The sequence below is a fragment of the Adiantum capillus-veneris genome, chromosome 17 (assembly GCF_014529385.1).
Source record: "Adiantum capillus-veneris isolate H3 chromosome 17, ASM1452938v2, whole genome shotgun sequence".
NCBI classification, from domain to species: Eukaryota; Viridiplantae; Streptophyta; class Polypodiopsida; order Polypodiales; family Pteridaceae; genus Adiantum; species Adiantum capillus-veneris.
Window position 1 is genome coordinate 80,136,391 of NC_140947.1, and position 27,684 is coordinate 80,164,074.

Genomic DNA, 27,684 nt, shown 5'->3' on the forward strand with positions numbered 1-27,684 from the left:
AATGCTTTCATGAGATTCCTTGTTGTTCTAGTTGAGACACGCATTACCACAACACTCCCACTTATCTGTGTAACATAGCTAGCCCAATATGATTTCAAACCTATTACTCTTTAATGCCACCCTCTTTCTCTGATCTATAGTTAAGTGGTCTGGCATGATGCCTTCTTGCAAAAAGAACATCATCTCCTCAGAGGAATCCCAAACTCCGAGCAAACTTTTTCGAGCGATGATAAAATTGAGCAAGTCAATGAGAGACACTTTATCAAAACACACATAGCGAATAGTTCTTGTAGGCCACTCATTTATGTAAGTCACTCATTTCTTTACTTGAGATACTAAATAAATTGGCCCTTGACCTACTAAAGATGGCGCTTTAATTTAAGAATGGATATGCTAAGCAAGAGGTAGGTGCTAGCAAGACTGACATTGAACAACTCTTAAGCTTCTTCTTTCTTGTGTCTTTTGCTAGCAAGTAGAAGAAACTTTTCCATTTCCAATAGAAATTTTGTAAGTTTGTGAAAACATTTTTTCCCAAAACTGGTGTAACTTTGTTGACATGTTGTCTGCAGGCCTTCCTATGTAGGCAATCCTTCCCCTCCCCCTACTTTTGCACTATATTTGAGTATTTTTCAACTCTTTACGTAATTACAACAAGCCTTATTTTTCAACTCTTTGCTCATGGGGAAACCTTTTTACTATCCGGCTATTGTGAATATTTTAGGGTGTTGCAAATTGAGATTGTCACGTATTCGTCGCTATTTGTTGACTAATATATGTATCTTTTATGAGGAATCTACCGAGATCCCAAAAGACAAAACTGAAGCTCAATTGTAGGCAAGAAGGTTGTGTTGCATTGACTACTGCATGTTTGTCTCCCCGCCTTTCTTAAAAGGGAGAATCTTAATAAAATCCATTCAAATTTTTTTCCCCACTTTTTCTAACCCCCCCTCCTCCCCCTCCCCCCCCCCCCCCTCTCTCATGATGAATGCAATAAACAAAGACTATAGAGTGATATCCCTCTCTCTCTCTCTCTCTCTCTCTCTCTCTCACACACACACACACACACACAGAATGTGCAACACATCTTTGAGACTCTATCACAATTCATATGATGTAGTGTACACACAAAAAGACCCACCTCCTTCTCACCGGGGCTACCCACCACCACATCCACATCCAATGTGCCACCACCATCCAAGTGCAAAGATTGTCGGGGGCAAGGGCTGTAGTTTTTTGTTTTTGAGAGGCAACTCTCTCTCTCTCTCTCTCTCTCTCTCTCTCTCTCTCTCTCTCTCTCTCTCTCTCTAAGCTTACTTCTAGAAAACATGTGATGAGTAGGTAGCAGGAAGTGTTTCTACCCAACTCTTAATGGTGTGTAGCTTTAGTGGAGAGGTAGGGCGATATTTTTGTTGTGTAAGTAGCACATTGAGGCCTTGCTAGTCATGAGCTACTATTGGATGATGAAAGACAGGGTGAGAATCAAAATTTATAATAAAAAACGTTCATTGCAATTATTTCGTTCAACTTTCTCTCTCTCTCTCTCTCTCTCTCTCTCTCTCTCTCTCTCTCTCTCTCTCTCTCTCTCTCTCTCTCTTATCGTATAGTAAACAAAATTCCCTCAAAGGGTCAACACCGATGCATACCCTTTGAGGGATTTTTTTTTGGCAAAACTCACGAATGTGAGTATATTGAATTAATGCCAAAAATAATTACAAAATATCATGCTCATGCCGAGCCAAGGTTCAACAAGTACATCCATCACATAGCTTCCATAACTACAACTAGATTCGTACAGCTTTACAGGGATCCACCCTAAAAAAAATACAAAGCTAATATAATTCTTCGGCTTGGCTACCATGCAAGGCAATCCCCTTGCCACAGGACAAGTAGCCTCCTAAGAAGAAGAACCACAACTCAACAAACCAAGGCTTTGACCATAACAAACTACATATGCATAAACCAACACACCTATTACCGCAAAGAGGCAGGAGAGCGAACACTCCGTCATTGGTTGCCAAAGGGCCATCCACCAAAAATAACCCTAGAATCAAGATCAACAACATCACCCAAAGGATGGAACACTTCAAAGGAACAATAAAAAACACCATTAGAGCAAACCGTGCCGAGGGTAGTGCCATCGAGGAGTCACCCTTTTCAAGAGGAGACCCACCTGCAATCTAAGTATAGCCAAGTACATGTATCCTGAATGGAGACACGATGGAGCAACGAGCATGAGAAAGACTTGCCAATCCCAACATCTTTGAAACCTACACAGCGTGTACTAGAACCGAGTCCACAAACCAAAGATACTCCCCTTGGAGAGGCGGGAAGTGAGGTCTCCCCCAAGGTCAAAAATAGAGCGCCCCCACTCTAAACCTCTCGCAAACAAGGTGTTGGGAGCTATCATCGCTACAACATTCGTAATCCCCTTTTTTTTGGGGGGGGGGGGGGGGGGGGGGGGGGGTGTTTAACACATTTAAGAACTTTCAAAATGAAAAAAACATTCACTTTTTGCATTTAGTACAAAACCCTAGTCACTTTGCATTCACTACAAGAAGAGAGAGTCTTTTTTTTGGGGGGCAGTACTCACAAGTGTGAACAATATATATATTAGCATAGGAAAAATAATTACAATAAAAGTCATACTCAAAATGAGCCATGAAATCCCAACAACCACATGAGACAATACATAGCAAATTGATAGAGGCAACCAAGAGGCTCCCACTGACTATGCATGAGTTGCCACCCCAAACAACAGTTACCCTCCATTTACCACACCTCAAAACAGACGCATTACACTGGCTATTATGGGAGCCACCCAAAAAAATACAACGAGTACATAACCCTTATAGGAGCAGAAGAAGGAAAACATATCAAACGGGCGAGGTCCAACGTCCCCATCACCACTAGTAGCCTCCCAAGGTGCCACCATGAATGTGTTGTTACCACCATCACACATCATGTAAAGAGAAATCACCGAATAAAGCTGAGGTAGAATAAGACGACTGCCATAACCAACCAGAGCTATATGCACCACCCTAAGAACCCTGTCATGAGGCTCACTGCAAAGAAGGAGATGGCTGCAGAGGCATGCTTTTTTAGGAGAGCCTTGCACCACTTAAAGGTTCCTTCGAAGCAGGGACAAACATATCTACAACCACAGAAGGGGGGGACCATGTCCCATCACCCATACAAACCAAAAAATGAGACATGACCACCAACTCAATTGTTGTTGACCTACAGAAGATAGAGTAATACCAAGATCTTTGGATTCCTCTTGAAGCAGAGGTGAGAGGAAGATCACTCCCACTGCCAAAAATCCGAGGGAAATGGAGAGGACAAGATGAAGCAAAGGGAGATACGACAGAGGACCCCCCATCGAGGCACACTCCCGTAGCTCATTCCATAGAGGATTCAAGCCCACCCTCGCACATGGCTCCATAGAGTGCAGAGACCCGTCCCCTATCATAGAGAAAACCTTGGAGCCCTCTTGCTCTACTTTGCTTGCACGCTGAGCAAAACCCTAACAATCCACAGGCCCTACTCCTCGCTCTCCATTATCGATACTTTTAGAGAGAGTTTTTTTGGAAAAAAAAGGCTCCCTAATAGATCTGCGCCAACGCAGATCCATTAGGGAGCTATTTTTTTTCAAAAAAAAAACTCTCTCTTTAAGTCTTTAAGTGTTTAAGGAGTCCTTTAGGGAGGTTTATTAAAGAGAGACTTTTCTTTTTTAATGAAAACAAAAGCCTCCCTAAATGGATCTGCTCCGGCGCAGATCCATTAGGGAGGCTTTTATTAATTTAAAAGAAAACTCTTTTTAAGTTTTTAAGTAGTCCTAAATGCTTACGAATGGTCTATTGTGATGGCTCCTCCCCTCTTCTGCGGGCGTCGAGATGTGCGGCTCTAGCAACTTTACGCAGGTTGCGAAGCCCTTAGGTGAGTGGTCTTGAGGCATAGGTCGACTCTCATGCACAGATCTGAACGAGCTACAAGTTTGGATGGTGCCATGGCAGGGGTTGTGGGGATCAGGGTCAGGGGAGCTCTAGAAGGGACCTCCGAATGCTCTTGCTTGCCCTGGTGGTCTGGAGAGGTTCAACATCAGACATTTTTTTGCAAAATGGTTTGGCGACTGTTTATCCTTCCTTCGAAGGAAAATCGCTCGCTTGACCTACGGGGGTTCTGTTCCAATTGTTTAGCTATAAGTAGATGTGGTGGATCGAAAGCCTGAGCTACTTTGGACTGGTTGTATTGTTGCTCTGTTCTTGTTTTTTACGGGTGGTTGTGCTGGCTTTTTTTTATGAAGTATGGCCCTCCACAACGGCCTTGATGGTGTCAATCCGACGATGGTGTTGTCCAAGGTTTGGAGTTTGGATGGAGGAGTCATCGTTGGGCTATGGTTGCATGGCCTCTCCATATGGTGAGGGCTTCCATCACTTTGTGATTATGATTGGTGCTCTGGTTGTTTTCCTTCGGGCGTGTGGTCTACCGGTGCCAGTGATGGCCACATGGTGGCACTCAGAGTGGAATAGTCTTCGGTGATGAGGACTCGGGCCCCAACCCTTTCGGCATGCATTTATTTTTCTGTCAGTGTTGTTGATGGGCTTTTGTAGTGGGTTAGGGCTCCCTGTAAAAGCCCGCACTTTTTGGTATGTAGGATTGTTGGTCTATGGTGTGGGTTTGGGATCGCTTTCTTAATTCATTTTCACTCTTCTATGATGAGTTTTGCAAAAAAAAAAAAAAAAGTTCAAGTAGTCTTTAGGAGGTTTATTAAAAGACTTCTTGAAGTTTTATAGGAATATTGAAAGATCTTAATATAAGCTTTGAAATTAAAAGCAAATCAAAAGATGGCACGAAAGAGAGAGGGGGGGGGGGGAATAGAGTGTGGGCTCGTCATCGATAGCATAAGGATTTAAGAGATGAAGAAAACAGATCACAACGTCCACACAATCGTAGCCATACATCAATCCCTATGAGCTTTGGTAGGAGGAAACGATTGTAGGACACTTGGCACGCAAACAAACGAAGGCATATATTCATGCACTTATTTATATCATAAGGGGAAAATGGTAGGCAACGTGAGCAGTACAGTCAAACGGTTTACATTGCAAGGCTATGTACTTGGCCGCCATGGTGATGGGTTTGATTCATGGTGAATGACTCCATGGTTTTAGAATCTCTCTTATGTATAGCAAGGCGACGATCACTAGAATCCTGAGAAGATTCCATCTAAACAGAGTGAAGCAAGTAGGAGCAATATGTATTCCATCTAAAGTGAGTAGAGGAGGACCCATTTTTTTGAGCAAGACTCTTGATGGATGCTTAGGGAATTAAAAGAGGAAAAGAAAATCGAGGTGGCAAGTGGCGAGCCAAGATCAAAACTACAGATGGTGGATTGAGAATTTGCCAAGCATTTTTGAGTGCTGGAACATGGCCGTGCACAGTGGGAGGCAACAACAAAGGCCTTTTTTAAAATATAAACGAGCTCGAATAGTTAGCAACTAGGTTGTTGTTTGCAATGGCATGTCTCAGCCCAACGATTTCTCCTTAGTGAACGCAATGTCTTGTGATCAATTGTCGATGGCAAATTGTTGCGTGTCTTTTAAAGTGGTGAGGCAGCCAGCCAGTTCCGAATGGGATCTTGAGAGAGATTCTATGTTTTGGATAAGTGTATAAGAGTTCTCTTTTAACTATCTCTCTCTTTGTACTAAATGCATTTATAAATCTCTTCAATGCATTTTTGTTTTAAATATCTCCCTCAAAGGTATTGCACGTGGGGCACACCCTTTAAGGAAAAACAAATTTCTACTAGAGAGAGAGAGAGAGAGAGAGAAAGAGAGAGAAGAGGGCTAGAAAATATATTTTCCCTAACCAGTGAAAATGAAAATAATGGCAAAATTGGATTTTTCCTAGTTCTTAGGTCAAAATTTAAAGCTTTTTCCAGCAATGACACTAAATCTTGTGTAAATTTTTTGGTTTTATTAAAGGCAAGCTCAAAATCTACCTGAGATTTTACAATTTCAATTGGTTAAAATACACTAGATGTGGGTTTTTTCTAATAATAAGAGAGAGTCTCACTTTTATCTTTTTAACTTTTTTATACACATCAAAAAGTTTTCAAAAAAAAAGTCCGTTCACTTTCGTATTTTAGAATGGCTTCTAAGTCCCTTGTCACACTAGGACTCCTGTCCCACCCTCCTTTTGTAAATGGCCGTTAACGCTTATGTCACACCAGACTTGAACCTCAAAGCTCCACATTTTTCTTAGTGAAGGGAAGTAGCCCAAGTGGTTAAACCTCCAACTTAGACGTTGTCAGGAGTTTTTTGGAGCAAGGGATTGCGCATATGTACATATACATGCATGGTGCATCAAATAAAGGATTGCCCAATTTCCATAGCCAGGTGGTTACGTGGGGCCCACATGTGTACAGGTAGGACAACATGTACATAGTGCAACGATTTTCACTATTATCAATACTAGTGTGTTTTTTCTACAATAAGGAGGAGTTGGTAGTGCGTAAAACTTCTCGAGGAAGCTATCCGCGGGCCGACGACGTGAGGTCAGCAGGTGCGTCAGATGGCATCTAATGGCGTCAGGAGGGCGAACGAGGTCAATATTTGCACGCGGATGAGGACGGACACAACGTGGGTGTTTTTTGGTGAGAGTTATGCAGAAAGGTCATCATTAGGACCACTTTTTGGGGCCACTTCACGTGGTGGCGAGATGCATTATTGGAAAAAAGCTGAGTGCCAGGTGTGCGAATGATGAAAAAAGGCGACAACTATGCACTGCGAGGTCAGTTTTTGGCCTGTTCGGGGTCCGTTTGAGGTCATCTAAAAGGCCAAGGGTGCCCAAGTAATAAAGTTAAGTGTGGGAACTGAAAAAACTGAGAGAAGACCAGAAAAAACGTGGAGAAGAGAGGAGGAACAACCGCAGGTGTGTTTTTGGTGTTTTTGGAGCCTGTTTTGGCCGTAAACTGCTCATCCGAGGTCGGATTTGAGCACTTTGACATTGTAGACTGGGGTTTTGGGCCGTTCCGGACGCGATGGCGCTGTCCATTTTGCCAAATTCCTCACTCTTTTCCTGCTGTTTTTCTGTGTAATTTTCTCCTATGAGCGAAGTTTCTGCTCTCGTTTGTGATTGTATCTGGCTTATTTTACCTATATTGTGTGAGCTATTTGCCCCATTGGTGTTGGCCCAAGCTCAATTGTATCTAAACATCAGAAATTCTCCTCTTTTGAGCTGAGTTTTTTGGGTGTGTGTGTGTGTGTCTGTGTGGAGTGGGCAAGTGGATAGTTTCTCTCCTCTCACTCCAGAGGTGTGTTCCCTGTCTCGGCCAGGTGTGTTGTGTAAGCCGAGTGGTGCCCCATAGTGTGTGTGTGTATCTTCCCAAGAGTGTGTGTCGGATCGTTATAGAGGCGCTGTGTGTGTTTTCATCCCGCTCACATTCTTTTGGTGCCCCCACTGAGGATCTTCTTCGAGTACCTTCTGCTTCGAGCTTCGAGCTTCGAAATTCGGGATTCGGGGTGCAGATTGCAGATTACAGGTTACAGGTTACAGGTACAGGTACAGGTACAGGTGATTCACATAGGTACAGGTAGCTGGAGTACAGTGATATACTAGCAGTGATGTCACTTGCAATTGTTGTGGGTATGCATCACTTGGCGCCTGTTTGAGCGCATTGTCTGCTGGATTGTACGTTACTTGTGGAAACTGCCATTGTACGCATTTGTGGAGCCATACTTGGTTGTATTTGGCAGTCCCAGCCATTTCTGAGACTTGGTCTGGAAGATAGTCATTTCTGAGACTTGACTATATGCGCTTTGCATTAGCCTTAGTGTGAGGGTCGATAGCGTGAGGTTTTTATTGAGTTGGGGGATTCTCAAATGTGGAGATCCTTTCGGTGATACAGGTAGCTGGAGCACCCTTTTTGTGACCTTGCCATAGGCTATGTACTAGTGAGTCCTACTTGATGCTCGGGTTCTATTGTTGACAGTTTATGCATACATAGACAGTCTATATTTTGGGTTCCTACTACTCTACTTCTGGGGAAACTCTGTCGAAATTTTCCCAAGTTATGATGGCTGGTTTTTTGGTATTTTGAGCCATTTATACTGTTATGCTGCTGAAATTTTGGCAAAATCAGAGGTTGAGTCAGGTGTGCCTTCTTGGGAGCTTCATGGTTGGCTTTAATGGATGATCAAAATGGCCCTCAGTTCACTCCTTTTCATTTAACTCAAAGAATTCAGATTAATGTTCATGTGTCCAGGAAGATCTTTTTCCAGCAGCGCATAGTCTTTATGTTTGGGCCAAGAAGATTGAGAGAGATCCTGGAATGTCCTTTGCCTGTTGTCATTCCGATGATTAACTATGAAAACTCATTTGATGTGCATGTGTTTGTCCTTATCTAAAGTTGAGCTCCATTGAAGTTTCTGGGGATTGGGTAGTGAAAATTTTTGGGTTCTTGCATGTGTGTTTGAAGGGGTTCTCTAACCATGGCTTTCTCTTACCCGGAGTTTCATGGAAGAAGTGATGAAGATGTGGAGGACTTTCTGGAAAAGATGGAGGTTGCCTGCATTAGCAACCACATTCATGACCCTACGCAAATGTTACGCCTTCTCCAAATATGTTTGAAGAGTGATGCACGAGTTTGGTCCAAGGCATTTGAAGAGGAGTTGCGTGTGGCTGATCCACCTGTAAGATTGAGTTGGGACAATCTAAGGCATGGATTGGAAGTGGAGTTTGTGAAGATAGAAGATCCTGACAAAGTGTGGCAAGAAGTACAAGGTTTGGTGCAGAAGGAAGGTGAGCCAGTAGATGCGTACATACGTAATTTTTCATTGGCATGGGAGCGAATGTGCAAGGCCGTAGCACCACAGGTACCCCCGCCTGACATGATGAAGAAGGACAGGTTCTTAGCTGGTCTTTGGGAGAATATACGTTGGAGAGTGGAGCTAAAGAAGCCTAGGACATATGAGGATGCACTAGAGGTAGCAAGGAACAAAGAGTGGAAGCTGAGGAAAATGAGCCAGTTAGGGGTGGAGTCTTTGCCAATGAGGTCTGAATTTCAGCCTATAGAGTCTTTACAAGGGCGCATGTCAGGGGTTCATCATGAACCAGTAGTTCCTGTTACTACTCAAGTTATGCCAGCAGTGGTCACTACAGCAGTGCAAGATGATGGGCTAAGGCAAGACATGAGGCAAATGGTAGATTTGATGAAGAATCTCAACCTAAACATGCTAGGTCAAGTGGGAAATAATCGAGGTCGAGGGAGGTTTGCAAATCAGCCAGGAGGTGAAGAAAGGCCTAGGAATGGTGTTGGACAAAGCAATGGTAGGTTTTGGAGGTAGACGCCCACATGTTATAATTGTGGAGAGTTGGGTCATATCAGCCCGCAATGTGATAAGCCACCAAGGATGGGGGGAGACATGTATCCATTGCCAAGACAGGTGCTAACTAGGTCAAATGATTATGGCATCGAAATTAAGGGAGACGAAGGAACCAGTGGACTGACCCAGGAGGAAAAGGGAAAGACAAAAGTGCTAAGTGTAGTCACTTTGGAGAAGGCATCAAAGCTAGAGGATACATTAGTGATGCCTATTGGGAAGAGGACCACAGAGGATAAGGAAGGAAGAAGTGCCCCAGGTCCTAGTAAGAAGAAAGGAAAGACCCATGAAGGCGAGGATGTCAAGGCCAAGAGGAAAAGGAGAGCTCGTCGAAAGTTTCATGTTTCAGATTTTCCACTAGGGGATGGGCAATTAAGCTATGACTTGAAGGAGGATCTGACGAGCAGGAAGGCAGATGTTACTTTTGGGCAGCTTATAGAGATGGTGCCTAAGCTAAAGCGACAGTGGAAGAGGATGGTTAACCCAATGGAGAAAGAGCCAAAGAGAGGTTCAATGAAGGTGTTGGCAATGGACGAGCTACCAGACATTTTTCCAATAGTAGATGTGTGGCATAAAAGGAAAAATTTGGGACAAGGTTATGTGGATGGTGAAGCCCAAATATGCGTCATAACACACTCATGCGTTGAGAAGATGGGTCTCACAGTGGCTGGGGTGTCAGGTTTTCGGATCAGATTGGCAAACCATCAAAAAGTAAAATGCTTGGGTGTTGTAAAGAGCTTAGAAGTGGAGGCATATGATGCAAAGGCAGTGGTTGATTTTCATGTGATGCCAGCAGGGTTGGGAGCATATCCTATTATACTGGGCAGACCATGGTTACGTGCAGTGGGAGCTGTTCAAGATTGGCGACATGGTACGATTAGCCTCTATGGAAAGACAGGTACCTAGAAGCTTTATAATATGGACACAAGGAAACGATTAGAGGAGCTTTATGAAGATGAGGATGAATCTAGTGATGAAGACTCTTCCACGGTGATAGATGAGGACAGTGATAGCACTACCAGCAGTGATGAGGATGCTGATGTTGCATTTCTTTTGATGGATAAAGAAATCCAGGAGTGTTGTTTAGTCGCATTTGCGAATGAAGTTGAAGATGAAAGTGAAGGGCCTTATGAAGTGATTGAAGGGCTGATGCAAACCAAGGTTGACTTGTCAAAGAAGCAGGAATTAATGACGCAAATGATTAGTGGAGACCTCTCAGCTATGGAGAAGGATATATTTTTGCATATGCTGGCTAGTTTTCCTGATTTGTTCATTACTTCATATGAAGAGATCAGAGGGTTCAAGGGTGAAGAGATGCATATAGAGCTGAAAGAAGGTGCTAAGCCAGTGCGGCAAAGGCTAAGAAGGATGGTTCAAGAGCAAATGGAAGCCTTGCGGGTAGAGGTGGACAGGTTATTGAAGGCAGGGTTCATAGTTCCAGTGGAGACCACAGAATGGGTGAGTCCAGTTGTAGTCAGTCCAAAGAAGGATGGGAAGTGGAGAATTTGTGTGGATTTTAAACCCTTAAACGTAGCCACTAAGAAGAACCCATATCCTCTTCCATTCATCGATCAGATCTTGGATTCAGTGGCAGGTTATGAGAGGTACAGTGTGTGTGATGGTTTTTCAGGCTATTTTCAATTGAATATTGCTCTTAAAGACCGCACAAAGACAACTTTTATTACGCCATGGGGCTGCTATTGCTACACATTATTGCCATTTGGGTTGTCAAATGGACCTTCCTTCTATCAAGAGAGAGAAAATTGGGTGTTGGAACCATTCATTGGTAGTTGTGTTAAAGCTTTTATGGATGACTTATGTGTCTATAGCAGTAGGGCCGATCACCATGAGAAGCTGCAGATAGTATTGGCTCGATATGATGAATGTGGAGGACAACTAAATCCAAAGAAATGTCATCTAGCATAGCCAAGGGTGAAGTTATTGGGCCACATGGTGTCAGAAAATGGCATTGAGGCTGATCCAGACAAGGTTAAGTCTATTATTCTTCTTCCATCACCTACGAGTACGAAGCAATTGGCAACCTTTATACACAAAGTGAAGTACATGGCACGGTTTATTCCATTGTCTTCGCAGCTTCTTTATCCATTACAGCAAGTGGCAAAGCATGATCCATTGCAATGGGATGACAAGTGTGAAGAAGTGTTTCAAGAGGTGAAAGAGGTGTTAGGGGGGTTGTCAGCCATGCAGGCTCCTGATTGGGAGAAAGTTTTTTATGTAAATCCATCAGTAGGGGATGATGCCATTGGAGCCATGCTATTGCAAAAGGGGAAGGACAGCCATTATATGAGGCCAGTGTATTGTGCAAGCCGAGTGAAGTTGGTAGCAGAGAGAAAGTTATCGGAAGTAGAGCTAGTGATGGCCAGTGTAATATTTGCTTGTCGACGATTTCGTCATTACTTGCTACCACAGCCTTTTGTTTTCTTGACGAGTTATGCCTTTTTGCCACAGTTAATTAATGGCATTAACATGTCAAATGTGGTCAAGAAATGGGTAATTGAGCTGCAAGAGTTTGAGTTCTCTTTTCTAGTGGAAGATAGTACAAGGGCTACCCTAGCTGATTTGTTGACCTACAAGGAGAATCCCCTTATTGTTAAGGAAGAGGTGGTGAGAAAGGCAGTTGAAGAAGTGCCACAGATCAGCAATGCACAGGTGTTGTTCTTTGATGGTTCATACAGAAAGAGCCACGATGCAGCTTCAGGGGGTATAGCACTTTATGATCCAGAGGGGAAGCTAGTATGCAAGAGAGGGTTCAAATTGGATGCACATAGTAACAATGAGGCTGAATATGCTACATTGGAAGCCGGATTACACATTTGTTTGAAGCATGGGGTTCGAAGGTTGAGCATAAAAGAGATGCCTTGTTAGTGGTGAAGCAAGTGCTGGGTGTGTGGAAGAGCAAGAACACCTCATTGAAGGAAATGTGCTTTAGAATTAAAGGCCTGTTAAAAAAGTTTGAAGCATGGAGCATCAAACACATTGAACGTGCTCTAAATGGAGAGGCACATGAAGCAGCTCAACGCATGATTGGGGAGCTATTCGTGTTGAGGACCAATTTACCTCTTTATCATGGCCGGGAAAGTTTGGCTCAAGAAGAGGAGTTTTTGCTAACAGGAATCATTCCAAAGGAGATTCAGAAGTCTAAGAAGTATGGATTTGTGCGTAGAGCATACAGGTACAAATTGATTGGTGATGTCTTATACATGAAAGGGGCTGATCTCGTGTTGAGACGTGTACCTTGGCGGGAGGAGCTTTACAAAGTGTTGGAAGAGAATCATGAAGGCGCATGTGGTGGCCATTTTGCTCTAAAGATCACCTTGCATAAGATTTTGCAAGAGGAGTATGTATGGCCTAGTTTGCACAAGGATGTTCACCATTGGTGTAGGTCTTGCAATAGGTGTCAAGCGTTTGGGAAGAGAGTGTTGAAGCCAGAGCTACAAAAAACCATTATGGCGTTTGATGTGTTTGAAAAGTGGGGGATTGATGCAATAGGCCCGTTACCTATCACAAGCAGGGGCAAAAGCTATATTTTGACGGCAGTGGACTATCTTTCTAGATGGGCAGAGGCTATAGCAGTAAAACAGATCACTGCAAAGGATGTGGCAAAATTTGTGTATGATGAAATATGTTGCAAGTTTGGGGTGCCATTAGAGCTACTTTCAGATAAGGGGCCAGGATTTAGAGCTAAACTGCTAGACTTCTTATGCACAAAGATGAAGATTAAACATCAGCATACCACTCCTTATTACCCACAGTGTAATGGCTTAAATGAAAGATTCAATGGTGAGTTGGTACAAATTCTTTCTAAAGTGACAGAGCACCAAGGAAAGAATTGGGATTTGGAATTGCCTAGTGCATTATGGGCTTACCATACTTCGGTGAAGACAGGTACAGGGTTTACTCCATTTCATTTGGTGTATGGAAAGGAAGCACTATTGCCTGTGGAGGTAGAGTTGCCTGCGGTCAAGATGTTAGAGAAGTTGCTTGGGCCGCCTAGTGATGCATTCAAAGAGAGGCTCTTGCAGTTACAAGAGGTCCAGTTGGATAGGATGAGCGCATTGGAACATTATGGGAAGATGCAAGATAGGGCTTTGGCAAAGATAAATGAAAAGGTCAAAAGTAAGGGTATCAAGAAACATGACTTGGTTTTGCGCTACAACAGTAAGCTGGACAACACCTTCCAAAAGAAGTTTCAAATTAAGTGGGAAGGCCCTTTCAAGGTAGTAGAGTGTTTTCCAAATGGCACATATCAGTTGGCTAACCTGGATGGTGTTCTACATCAGTCAAGGGTAAATGGATTGCGTCTTAAATTGTATCATGCTAGATTGATGATGGTGGAGCAAGATGAGCTGTCTGTGGAGCAAGCAAAGTTGGTGAAGGATGAGGAGACCTGTGATGCGGCGAGTCTCATATCTCTCTTTGCTGATGCTGATCATGAATGATCTAGCAGGCTAGGGGATGGGCAAATTATGTCAGGAGTTTTTTGGAGCAAGGGATTGCGCATATGTACATATACATGCATGGTGCATCAAATAAAGGATTGCCCAATTTCCATAGCGAGGTGGTTACGTGGGGCCCACATGTGTACAGGTAGGACAACATGTACATAGTGCAGCGATTTTCACTATTATCAATACTAGTGTGTTTTTTCTACAATAAGGAGGAGTTGGTAGCGCGTAAAACTTCTCGAGGAAGCTATCCGCGGGCCGACGACGTGCGGTCAGCAGGTGCGTCAGATGGCATCTAGTGGCGTCAGGAGGGCGAACGAGGTCAATATTTGCACGCGGATGAGGACGGACACAACGTGGGTGTTTTTTGGTGAGAGTTATGCAGAAAGGTCATCATTAGGACCAGTTTTTGGGGCCACTTCACGTGGTGGCGAGATGCATTATTGGAAAAAAGCTGAGTGCCAGGTGTGCGAATGATGAAAAAAGGTGACAACTATGCACTGCGAGGTCAGTTTTTTGCCTGTTCGGGGTCCGTTTGAGGTCATCTAAAAGGCCAAGGGTGCCCAAGTAATAAAGCTAAGTGTGGGAACTGAAAAAACTGAGAGAAGACCAGAAAAAACGTGGAGAAGAGAGGAGGAACAGCCGCAGGTGTGTTTTTGGTGTTTTTGGAGCCTATTTTGGCCGTAAACTGCTCATCCGAGGTCGGATTTGAGCACTTTGACATTGTAGACTGGGGTTTTGGGCCGTTCCGGACGCGATGGCGCTGTCCATTTTGCCAAATTCCTCACTCTTTTCTTTCTGTTTTTCTGTGTAAGTTTCTCCTATGAGCGAAGTTTATGCTCTTGTTTGTGATTGTATCTGGCTTATTTTACCTATATTGTGTGAGCTATTTGACCCATTGGTGTTGGCCCAAGCTCAATTGTATCTAAACATCAGAAATTCTCCTCTTTTGAGCTGAGTTTTTTGGGTGTGTGTGTGTGTGTGTGTGTGTGTCTGTGTGTGGAGTGGGCAAGTGGATAGTTTCTCTCCTCTCACTCCAGAGGTGTGTTCCCTGTCTCGGCCAGGTGTGTTGTGTAAGCCGAGTGGTGCCCCATAGTGTGTGTGTGTGTATCTTCCCAAGAGTGTGTGTCGGGTCGTTATAGAGGCGCTGTGTGTGTTTTCATCCCGCTCACAACGTTGTCTATTAGGGTTCGCTGCCTCTGAAATGAACTCCCACATGCACTTTTTTAGTTGGCCGCTACTTTGAGAACTTGGTCGAGGGTACGAGGCCATCCCTCTGACAAGGGGTGGAGTCCAACTTTTTCCTTTTCATCTACAAATGACTAGCTATCACCTCCACAAACCGCTCTTCTGAAGCTGCCATTCTCTCTTCTCAATGTCCTCATTATCTGTATCTCTCAATTATAAGAGCTAGATACTATACATACTTTAAAGATTCTCTCCTGCTCATTTTTTTTCCTAACTAATAACCCTCACCCACACGTACGTCTTATCTAGCCAATGCATCACTGCACCTTGGGGCTTGCTCTACTCCTCTAGTAGCTTCCACCTTAGCACTACTCTATTAGGATTTGAAGGTGGTTCTCCATATGCTATGGATGGATGGAGAGAGAGAGAGAGAGAGAGAGAGAGAGAGAGAGAGAGAGAGAGAGAGAGAGAGAGAGAGAGAGAGAGAGAGAGAGAGAGAGAGAGAATATAGAATAAAACTATAGGCATGTTCCCTAGGTAGCATGTCCCCCTTTGGTTCATCCTTGATGTTGAAGATGGGGTTTAAATTGCACCACATAAGACAACATGGGTCCATGTCATATAGCTGTTCGCTCGAAAAATGTCGCTCGGTGTATGGTAAGACTCATCTCCTCATACCAGGTCTATGCAATGGTTTTTGGGTTTGGAGTGGGTTCATCACTTTGAACATTTTTTGTAGCTATTACATCTTCTCCGACCTTCACTCCAAACAAATGAATATCCCGCAATTCATCCTCAACACCAGTTGGTGCTTCCCCTGACTCCAATCGAGAGAAATAATCTATAACCACAGGTTGTGCACTCGAACGATGCATCACTTCAAACTCAAATTCCTAAAGAAAAAGTGTCCACCCCACTGAGCTAGTTGATTGACTAGATTTTGTTGTTGCACAAGGAATAATAATGCTGAGTGATTCACATGAAAGTAGAATACTTTCCCAAGCAAATAATTTTGTTGTTGCACAAGGAATAATAATGCTGAGTGATTCACATGAAAGTAGAATACTTTCCCAAGCAAATAATGTCGAAAATTCTTCACTAAATACACCATTCCTAAACATTCTCTCTCACTCATCAAGTAGTTCTTCTCGGGTTAAAAAAGCCTTCTACTAGCATAGCAGACATGTCAAAACCATCCATTGATTGTTTTCTACACCAATACACTGCCAATTTCAATGTCTGAAGCATCAACAAATACATGGAAATCCTTTTACCAATCTGGAGGTAACTGAACTGGTGCTTGAGTCAACATTATCTTTGGGCGGCGATAGGCCAAGTCACATTCCAAAGTCCACTTGAAATCCTTCTCAGTTACATATGCTAATGCATTCATTATTACCACAATATGGGCCAAAAATCGCAAATGTCACCTATGCCACGCACTTATTCAAGAAATCTTAAAGTCGCCTTTCATGAATCTAGTGGTGGTGCTTGCATGATAGCCACAATTTTGTTAGGATTTGTTGTAGTTTATTCTTTGGAAATAATGTATTCCAATAACATTCCACTCACCACAGCAAACACACACTTCATTGGGTTAAGAATTAACTTGGTTTCTTGACACTTTCTAAACCAATCCCGAGGGTGATACAAGTGTTTTGGCTTTTCTCCATAAATAGAAAAATTATTCATGCAAATCCACATAGAATCTATCAAATATGGGCCAAATATTTGTTGCATATCCCTTTGGAAGGTACTTGGTGCATTCTGCAATCCAAACCACATTACTAAATACATAAACTTTTTTTTCTTTTTAGGGACCACACAATTGGTGAAATCCACCTCATGTTTTCAATTGGAACTATGAATCCCACCTTCAAAAATCTATCCAACTCCTCTTTTACTTGTTTGGCATAATCTGGATTCATACAATACCTAGGTTGCTTGGTGTGGGGGACCGTATTCTTCTTCAAATTGATATGATGTTGGTTGAATCTGGGGTCTAGACCCTTCATGTTTGTATGATCCCATGCCAACACATCCATGAATTCCATCAACAACTTTTTAAGATATAATCGCAAAGACTCTTCTAGATCTGCACATATCATTACAGGTTTAGGTTTATCCCTTGCTCCAAGATTCACTTCCTAAAGCGAATCTTCTTTGACTCAAGAAACTTTGTTCATCTGATTCTCAAATTCACGTTCTTGTTTTAATAACGTCTTCAACTCCATTATCTCTGGGTCAAATTTTCCCTCTTCATCTAGCTACTCAATGTCTTACTAGTATTCAGCTCACATTTTGCCTACCATGGTTTGATGCAACATCATCCACATAGCGCTTCTGAATTGCTTCCACATCCACCGTAGATGTTGCAATCAAATCCTGATTTGCCTTCAAAAAGTTGGCTTCTTATTCATTTGTCAAACCTTCCACCATATTCATGCGGTTGCAAAAAATAGGTTAGGTCTCCTCACAAACATGGTTGACGTGTCAATATAAAATTTGAACCTTCCTTGATCCTCTCTGTATGACTAAAGTATACTTTGCCCAAATCTATTTCACCTTAGCTTGTTGTGGTTGGCTCAACAACATCTGATAACCTCCTTTCATTTCATGTTAGAGATCCAACACTACAAAGGACACCGCAAAGGATATCCCTCCAATATCAAAAGTAACACCTCGTAACATCTCATCGAGGTCGCTAGTGTTACTCGTGTGTCATGTCATGACAATACAAATAGTTACACACCCTTACAAATTAGGACACACACCCCCTTGGTATTCGAGCTAATGTTACCTTTCTTATCTCCATTGTTAAGGCCTTCTTTTTGGCTTCCTTGGTCTTTGTTCCATGATCATGCAGGAAGATTGTCAGCCTCATCCGAGCTATCATCCTTGTCTAATCTACTATCTATGTCTTCTTGGAAGTCATTGTCTGCTGACAATTTTTTAGATTTCTTTAATTGTGGTACACCTAATGATCTTTCTTCCATTTTCATTGCCAACCCAACCTTCTCTAGAGATACCACTTCCATGTCAATAGTTGCCAATTCCATACAAAGGCTCTTTCATAATCTTTGAACATAGTAGGAATTCAACATTCATTTGTCGGTCATGTTGTTCCCACTCTCTGGAGTAACATGTAAAACTTGGCAGTGTAAGTTTCCACATCAAATCACCTTTGGTTGCATAGGTGCAAGCGCTTAAGCATCTGCAAGGTTTTCTTCTCCGTACCAAATTGTTTCAAGAATGTTGCAAAAATATTTGGAAATGTTTTGAAATAGTCAATTGGATATTTTGCTAGCCACTTTGAAGCTTTTTTGCTTAAGGTGGTTTCAAAAACCACTTTCTTATACACTACATCACTATTGCTGTCTAGTAGTGCATACCACTCTTCAAATGGTTGAATTTGAATCTTCATCTAATTTTCCTATAAATTTGCTATACTTCAGACTATGATGCTTGTTGCCTAATCTTGCCATGTTGAAAACTCCCAAAGTTGCGGATCCAATCGAAATAGGTGATGTAATAAATAGGATTTTGGATGGGAGTCTTGAAGGCCCACTAGGCCCCCTCGTTGGCTACTCATTGTTCCTTACTATTCAACACCATGGACCTCAACTACGTAGGCTCCATAGATTTGTAGTTACTTGTGTTACTCATGGTTGCCAATTTTACTCGGTGTCATGTCAAAACATCAAAGATAGAACTTCACAACATTCCACCAAGTAAGATACAAAAGACCAAAAGAACATTACACAGACACATGAGAAAGAAAAAAAAACTACTGGCACATCGCTTCATACATCACAGGTAGTGCATATATTAACTAGAATCCCAACTTGCATGATGATACAAATAGCTACACACTATAACTCAGGACACACACCCCCTCATTATCTAGACTAAGGTTACTCTGGCCTAAAATACCTTAATAAGAACACTAATGTTTTCCACAATGGCACCTCTCTCAGGTCCACCAACTGTCCATTTGACCTTAGCATACCTTAATAAGAACACTAATGTTTTCCACATGGCACCTCATGCTCAACTGTCCATTTGACCGATACGCAATTTAGATCAAGAAGGAATCTTGATCATCTACATTGTTGTCCCTTTGTAAACATATTGTAAATGGATTATATCTAAAATCGGATGAATACAATAGTGTGTAGACTCAATTTTTAACTCACTTGAGTACTTTACATGAGTTACCACAATTAAGAGGTAACTAATTGAATGACCCGTTTTAAAGATTTCTAAAGGTGCTAGAATATGTAAGAATTCATCTTCTTCACTTATGATGAGAAAGACATGCTGACATATATCACCAACACATATTAAGTTATTGACTTTATAATTCATTCCTCATCAATAGCCAACCCCACCATATCTGGTGATCGAGGTGGGAAAACTTGACGTAAGTATGAAGGGACTAGACCTAGTTGCCTACTTCACATCATGATAAGAAAACTCCAAACTAGAGAGGTAATTTTTACAACAGTTAAACATATCCACTATTAACACGTGCAAGCTGCCCATCTGTCTCTGGATTATTGGCAGTACAAACTGGTGTTCCCCAATGGTTTATGGACAATCTGCTAGAAATGAATGGTAAACATGGGAACTATTACATGCGAAGCTGGGGGTTTACTTGGTTGAAGAGTGTACTTGATTGGGATAAATCTACAAAGTTTAAGAAATCTATCTACAAGCACCTATTTTTGAGCCAGCACCTTATATGGTGGTTGGTAGATCCATAATACATCCCATAGAGGTACTACACTTGTGGTGCAAAAAGCTTCATAAGCTATCAAATTCATGAATTTGCATGCCACTCCAAATATATCTTTGCTAAACACTAAGGCCCATAACACCTAGTATGTATGCATTTTTAAAAAAACATACTCGAGCTTAAATTTCCTTGACTAATGACTTATAGTTCCCAATGCTTATGGTAGATGTTATACTCGTAGCATCCATGAGTTTCTAGACCATGTTTCACACCTTGTGACTAAGAACATGTGCCAAGCAAAACCCTACCATGTAGGCCTATAACTATTGCAATAGGGATTAAACCCTTGATTGTACCAAAATAAACCATTAAGAGAGAAATTAACAGGTTACAAAAATGGTACTTGGTAGTCCTTTGCTCATACATAACCTTGTCATTTTTCTCAATAGTTAAGTGGATGAAAGAAGTCCATCATATGGGTCCACTTGTAAAGCTCAATCAAAGAAGGCGAAAGAATAGTTCACTCTGTGCTCAACCCGCACCTTGATACAGTAAAACTGGGATCGAAAGGGGGAAAGTGGAAGGGGGGCAAACTTCTCGCCCCGAAGTGGTCTTATCTTAGATCTGGTAGACTCTCAGGGGAATTGATGAGGAAGTGAAAAAGAGCATCTGAATGGGGGGAAGCAACAAGATACTTTAAGAACTCCATTTTGCATTGGTCCCCTTGTCTCTCTAAAATATTGGGGCCGCCGCAAAGCCCCTATTGGATAGAAATGGCCAGGAATGTGAATAATAAGGGGCTCGTTCGACTAGAGAAATTCTAGGATGGCAACAGTAAGTGCTGAAAAACTGTTGACTCTTTAGCCATCCAATTTCAACTGAATGGCTTTGAGATCTTACTAGTCTACACGGTGATAAAAGAGCTTGATAAGGTGGTGATGTTTGAATGGGACACTTGGAGATGGAGCCTCTTCTGGAAACCACATTCTAAAGGCATTTACCATGCATTAATGCACGAGGGTAATTGGTGTAGCCCCGTCAACAAATTATGCAAGAGACAGTAGACGGAAAAACAGTGGGAGGGAGTCATGGAGAACATATGGAAGCCAAGGTGGCCTCAGTATATGAAGAATCCTGTGGAAAGTGATGTGGGGTGATCTACCGATGGGCGTAACGATACAAGAAAAGGAACTGGGTCGGATCATTGCTCGGGGTGTAGAATAGCTAGTGAAGACCTAGCCCACCTTTTCATGGAGCCAGGCAATTTAGGGCATGGCTGGGAAAATATGCAAGTGGATTCAAAGGACATGGAAAATTAAGTTTTTCAAGATTGATCTATTCTTTGGTAGTAACAGATTGGGAAGTCATGCTCTTCTTGTCTGCACTAAAATAATCAGGTACTACTTCTTTCACCATATTTGGCAAGCAAGGAACCACTGTGCATTTGAAGGGGATCTGGCTATGGCAAGCTTTTGTGAAATCATACAAGAGAGCGGAGTGACGATCCACATGATCGGAGAAAAGCAAGCCTCAGAGGATTGGTCTAGAACAATACATGTCATGATGACATCTTGTAATAAGTAAAGCCTAGGAGTAGTTGTGGTTTCTCTGTCAAGCAGAAAACTTGTAATCCTGTGACCCTCAAGGCTCGGTCTGAGCTTGAGTTTGGTGTATATTTCTGATGTTCTTAATACTATCCACTCACAATTGTGAGTTTTGCAAAAAACAAAAAGCTCAATCAAAGCAAGGAAACAAATCCAAATCATATGCTTACTATGAGATGAAAAATACAGACTTACTCGGAGGTCAAGGAAAATTTTCAAACCGCATGAAGGGTACATTACCAAAACTCCAACCTGAAAAGGTAGAATACTACATTGACCTTTTAAACACTAAAAGTAGAGATTAGTGAAGATAAACAAACATAAAATTGATAACCTTGAGTGTTTCCTCGGCAAATTAGAAACTTTGGTTAGATTCTACAAAGAAACTTCTAAACTATCAGTTAATTGAGACCAACATAGGCTATTGTGCTACCAATAGTGATTATAAGCAGCTTGGTAAAGTGAACCTAGCTACTACCCCTTGGGGATGAGATCTTGTTTCCTTGAAAGTACGAGTGTGAAGAGGTCACTCAATGACCATCAACATTTATGAGTGATTTTTCATTAGCTTGGTCATACTCCCAAATTTACCACTCATATAGTCACAATCAGTGCTATAGATGAAGTAGGAGATCAAACAAGATCAGTGCTATAGATGAAGTAGGAGATCAAATAAGCTCCCATTGAAAGAAGAGAAAAATTTCCCCAACCCAAAATAAGGTAGTCGTACTAGATATTCTTTGGTTTTTGAAACAAGAGACTATATGCCTTGAGGCTCTCTTAGCACATTCATGTCATCCCATAAACTAGTTGCTTGATAGTGAGGCCATACTTGCCTGCAACACACAAAAATTATATGTAGTGCATGCACCTTGTGCATATAAACAATGATATAGAGTTCCCACAGTTACATCCATGTGCAATGAGCACAAGCAAATATATCAGCCTCAATTTTCATTGAGTAGAAGGTTACAATTATGGGTATAAGCTCCTACAAGAACATCAATAGGAGAATCATCAATAAAAGTCATTGGAAACAAACAAGATCTTATCTCGTCTTTAAGAAGCATGCGATTTAAGTGCATGTAGAGACCACGTCAAATTGAATCCACCATGATGAGTAGGTGGATAATGATGTACTTGAAAAATTAGTTGGTGTTATAGTGGAAGCGTAAACAATGATTGAGTGGAATTCATTCCACCTCATTGGCACACAATGCATGCAAGTGTGAGAAATAGATCGATAAGCCCTTGGCTACTATGATGGCCTCAATAGTGTGAGTGAATATTGTAAGTGCCTTGCACGATCTATACGGGAATGATACATCAAAATTAGATGTTGCCACACGTAAAATATGAGTTTTTATCCCAATATTAAAAATTCCCAAAACTTGTGTGCTTTGTCCTTGATCCTAAATCAATGAGCAGTACCTTGGCACTATGTCGTGATGTGGCACGTACATAGTGGTAATGAATGCTAGGAGATTTATTTTGTGACTTTTTAGATACATAAGTATATTTTCCATAATGTGCATATGCATTTCTAAGTAGAATAATATGCTTTCTATCTCATCTTATTGTTAATCTCAAGGGTAATATATTCTTACTTTATCGTTACTAAAGTATTATGGGAAAAAATCTTTAATAGATGCACCTCTTTAACTTGGGAAAAAAATCATTGGTTCTTCTTTTCTACCATCCCATTATTACCTCACACTCTAGCTAGATCCTATAGCTAGTGTGATTTTCAATATATATATATTCTATGTATTTTTCATATATTTTCAAATATTTCTTTTTGATAGCTACTAGGAAGGAATTAAATCCTAGTGGGACACTACCTTCCATGATTTTCAAAGATACACCTATTTTAATGCATTATTGAAAGGATGCTTACAAAAATTTGTCAAGGAGAAATTTCATGCTTTCATATTGCATGAGTTGTCCATTGGAATCAAATGGAAGTCTAAGCTAAGGAGACCACAAGAAGACTTTTTTTTTCTAGAAAGATACCCTATTTTGATGAATTGTTTATACATGGTTCTAATCCGAATTGGAAAAAATATATAAAATGCAGGTCATAAGCTGAGTTTTTTGCCCCTATTTTTATTTTTTTATTTGGATCCATGATTGAGGAGATATGCTCAAAATGGTGGACCTTATTTTGCCCACATCATGCAGTGACAACCCATTTTAAACTTTACCAGCTCCTTTTCACACTAGCTTCTCTCTTTCTTGTGTAACCCTTGGGGGTTCCCTTCACCTATGAAAGGGGACCTCTTCTTCCTTGAAACCATTCATTAGAGAGTGAGAGCATTAATGCCTAATTGTACTTGGCCAAATATAAGCCTAGGCCTACACTTGCTCCTTGACGAAGACTAGCCAATCTTGTAAGCAATCCTTGTAAGATCAACTCTAATCAAAGAAGAACTTAGATTTGGTACATCATTCAATGTTGGATGTATTCCCTCTCCTTCTCTCTCCATCAAATTGGTGAATAAATCGCGAAGGGTTATCAAACAAGGTGTGTTTTGATTTTGTGATTTTGTTGGTTTCTTGATGTTTTACTTTTCATCTCTAGCCCAACCCTTACCTCTATCTCTATTTCCAAATCTATTCTCCACTTCTAGTTCTACACCCACCCGCATCTCTATCTCTATCTCTACATCTACTTCTATCTGTATCCCTATCTCCATCTCTCTTGTGTCCTAATTACTAAAGGCATTTAGGCTACAACACTCTGCCAAAGCTATGATCAACCTTCTTGGAGAGCTATGCTAATGCACAAAGTGAGTAGTCATATCTTTACACTTTCAAATCTCTCTCTCTCTCTCTCTCTCTCTCTCTCTCTCTCTCTCTCTCTCTCTCTCTCTCTCTCTCTCTCTTAAAATCTCAGTCTCTCTATGAACTCATAGGGCTTGGGTGGGAAAATTCTCTTCTCTTCACTTCTCTCATGTCTACATTTTGCACATACTAGAAATATCCCATATGAATAATTCACATGATGTGAATTTCTATCGCTTCCATTCTGTGTGATCTATTACAATTAACCTATAGATTAGCCATAAAATACACTTCCATTAATGTATATTGTTTCTCTTTGCCCAAAAAGGCTCAATGAAATACTTCTTTCATTGGATCCCATCATAGTACCCCTCCTAGACTATAACTTTTGTTTTGATATAAGTGTAGCTATTTTGCTATGAACTAAGAGAATTTGTACACACAATTAATTTCAATCACTAGACAAAACATATATACCATTGTAGCACAAAACTACAATTCCAAAAAATAATTTGTAGCTTGTTTGGTCGGCAAAGGTTGAATGTCATTAACACTAGGTTGGTAACCTAACAGGACATAAAAGTGTCCTTTCAGGGTTTTGAAAAAAACCTCCAAAACCATAGTAGATACACTCATTTTGTAAAATCCTTTCATGAGGTTATAGTTCAAGGCCTACTACACATGGAAAAAATAAGAAACTTGTAAAATTTCTCATCTTTTGGTCACACCAAGCCTCCAAAGTTGATGGACCAGTGCATTTTCATCAAAACAGTCATTTCTTAAGTTTTGTTGCATAAAAATAAGATTAGGGATTTCTGTAGGACTTGAGATAAATTCCCTAGTTAACTTCAGTGGGTTGGTGATAAGAACATATGATTGCTTCTCACTCACTATTTTTTGTTTTGCCAAAAGAAATAAGTACGAAAAAGTTGAATTTTTTCCATTCTGTAGACCTATCATCAACGTTTCTATAGCCACGCTCAATACAAATAATATATGCATGTTTTCTTAGTTCCCTATTGTCCTTTAGGTTCATAAGGAGCCATGGAGCATGTCAAAAAAATAATACATCTCTTACCAAGGGGAATCTTGGGGACAAAGATGAAGTGCTAAATACAACAAACATTAAAAGACTGGGTTCAACATTATGAGTTGTAGAATCCCATAGAAAGTATTCAGTATCTAGCCAAATTTGATCCTTATGACTAGATATGGTTACTACCTACAAAATGCATGTAGTTGTCACAAGAAACTAACAATATTGAAAAAGCTATACTTGATATACTAGAATGTTTCGTTTTCTTCTATAATTGGAAAAATCAACCATCGTTGTCTACTATGCAAAATAGGGTACTAGGTGCCCCAAAACTCAAGGAATATTAGCTTTATGTTACAATATGCAACATAGAAAATCAAAACTGCATTTGGATGTCATAAAAGCCACCAAAAAAATCATAGAAGAGCTAAAATTGGCTAAAAAACAGGATTTGACAATTTTTGTAATTTGGTCATAACTAACAACTTTAACATTTATTTCTCCCTAGAAGCATCGGGACATGTTGAGGACTACTAAAGATAGTTCTCTAGCATTATAGACCTCACAAACATGAATTCTAGAGTGGTATAGTTGCAAAAAGTTTAAAAAAGCCAAAAACAGGACCCGTTTTTTCACACAGTTTAGGTTGTGAAATGTTCTGCAAGGACAAGGTTAAAGATGGAATTGATATTCCAAAAAAATGTCGAGTTTTTTTCAGCTCATGAGACAACTTTCTAGATAGATAGCGCCTCAAAATTCATTTTGAAACTCTTGACATAATTCAAGGAAAATGGTCACTTAATAGGACATAAAAGTGTCCCAGGACATAAAAGTGTCCCATTACCAACCTAGTGTTAACTTATCTATTAACTCTTTCATCCTACCCATGATAAGATATGACCAAATTTCATCTTTGTGTTGTTTTGATTTTCTCTTTTGTGTTCTTTCTTTTTGGGTGTGAGTGCAAGAGAGAGAGACTGGGGCTTCTTTCATTGCACTCCCTACCAAACCCTAGACTTCATGGCATCTATGTCATATCTCCTTCATATAGTTTTTGGAGTTACCTCACAAATTATCACAACAAGAAGCCTGGTGCTTTCTTGGCAAGACCGCAAACTTCTTGACATATTTTTGGTGAACGTTACGTGGAATTTCTAGAATGAGAGTTTGTGGGAGTAATGGATGATCACATGGGCAACATGGTGTGGAATTTGATCCGGTTACAATGCAAATGTTTCAAGCATTTGCCTCATTCATGCAACATCAACATGCTACAAAAAGACGAGAGGTCTCAACAACCAAATCTATTCCAGCCATTGTCAACAAAATGGATTGATTTGATGAGAAGATGTGACAAAGTACCTTTTGTGGATATATGAAGGAAATGGAACTGCATCAAGTACGATAAGGTGAGATAATTCAAATCTTTGAGTTAGTTGTGACTACTAAAATTAGAAAGCATGTAAGAGGAATTAAAACTGGCCTTAAAGGAAGAGTATTTCATGGAAGATTCAGAGAGAGTGACAAAAAGAACATCTTTGGAATGGATAGCCAAGACAAAGGAGAGACTCTCTCCAATTGCACTGCTCAGAGAATTTGAGCGACACTATTCTCATATTCTCAACTAACAAGGACAGAAAAGGCCACATTGGAGTCAGAGAAGGCAGAGCGTTTACTACAAGCAACAAGAAAAGAACTTCAAGAAAATTTGGAGCTTCTACTTGAAGACAAAGATGCTTAGCAAGGGCTAAAGACTAATTGGATGTTGAAGATGCAATCTCACTACTTGAAAAGAGGCAAAGAAGAAGAGACAAGATGGTAATTAATACTTCTATGCTGTCCTCCTTGGCTTTTGAAAAGATAGTAAAACCTTCTATTCTAGCTCCAAAGGTTGATGAAGGTTGATGAATCTATGCTAGATGAGATTGTGAAAGGCATGCATGAATTAAAGCTAAAACTTGCAAAGCTTTAAGGAAAACACCAACCATCGAGGCCACTTCCTAGGCAAAGACAATAGCCCAAAGAAGGATTTGTCCATAGATGTATTTGGTGTGATAGTACAGATTATGTAAGAAGGGATTGTGATGTATTTGGTGTGATAGTACATATCATGTAAGAAGGGATTGTGATAGTTTTAGTGATGCTTTGACAAAATATGTTTTATTTTTTAAGGATGGTAAAATCCACTTAAGAGAGACATGTCTACCATTGAGAATTAACTTTGGGAAGGAGGGAATGCAAACCTTAGTTGAAGATATGGCAACCAACCATGTCACTTCTTCAATTGAGCATCTTAGCTGATGAAGAGGTGAGTGGTCACCATGGTAGAATTTGTCCAAATTAGCTAATAAAGGAAATCTTAGAAAAGAGATTCTTCATGAAGCAAGTGACTACATACGTCTAGAAACAGGGTGGAGTGATCTAATGGACTCAATGTCCGTGCATGCCTACATTACAAACTGCCAAAACCATGAAGCCATTGTAG